Source organism: Alligator sinensis, unplaced genomic scaffold (assembly GCF_000455745.1).
Source record: "Alligator sinensis unplaced genomic scaffold, ASM45574v1 scaffold113_1, whole genome shotgun sequence".
NCBI classification, from domain to species: Eukaryota; Metazoa; Chordata; order Crocodylia; family Alligatoridae; genus Alligator; species Alligator sinensis.
Window position 1 is genome coordinate 110,195 of NW_005842918.1, and position 804 is coordinate 110,998.

Here is an 804-nt window from a genome sequence, read left to right on the forward strand (position 1 = left end):
CCTCAAAAACTCCCATCACCACTGCTGGACCCCCTCAAAATAATACCCCTTCCATCACCTGCTGCACCCCAAATAGCTCCAACTTCCCCCACTTCTCTTTACCCCCCCAACACCCTCTAATGGACAGCCCCTACCACCATAAAAGCCCCATCACCCGCTTCTGGACCCCGGGTCTCCCACAGAGCTGACTGCACCCTGGCCCAGGCCTGTCCTTTCCACAGTGTTATATGCAGCTGTTTCTTCCCTGTTCTATCCTAGAGCTGGCTGCAATTCACCATGCCCTAAAGGTTGTTCTATGCCACCGTTCCACCCCAGAGCTGGCTGCTTCATGGCCCCAAGCTTGTCCTTTCCATACAGTGTTATATGCGGTGGATAGTTCACTGCTCCACCCCAGAGCTGGCTGCATCTTGGTGCTGTGCCAGGCTGCTGGGTTACCCCGTCACAGATTTCCCGCCCCCGCTTCCTTTTTTTGCCACCCCCACTGCCAAAATAACCAAGTCACCCTCCTTCTGGGCCCCCCTGTACCCAGTCACACCCCTACAACTTCCTCTCCCCAACTAACCCTAGCCCCCCACGTTTGGGGGGATTCCCCCTAATGCCCTGTTTCCTGGGGAGGGGGCTCCATGCCCCCTAGAGATCTGTAACCCACAAACATCCCCATAACCCCTCTTTTTGGGGGGGTGCCATGAAATACCTCTATTGTGCCCCCCCTTTGGGGATCCCCATGCCCCCTATTTTGTGGGGTACATACCCTCAACAACGACTGCTACCCCTAATTCTCCTACCCAGACCCTCCTCTTCTGG

At 56.1% G+C, this 804-nt stretch overlaps 1 protein-coding gene across 1 annotated transcript in view; it reads left to right on the plus strand.

The window, feature by feature from the left end:
• Positions 1-804, plus strand: part of ARHGAP33 (Rho GTPase activating protein 33) — a 22,218-nt gene that overhangs the window by 15,213 nt on the left and 6,201 nt on the right.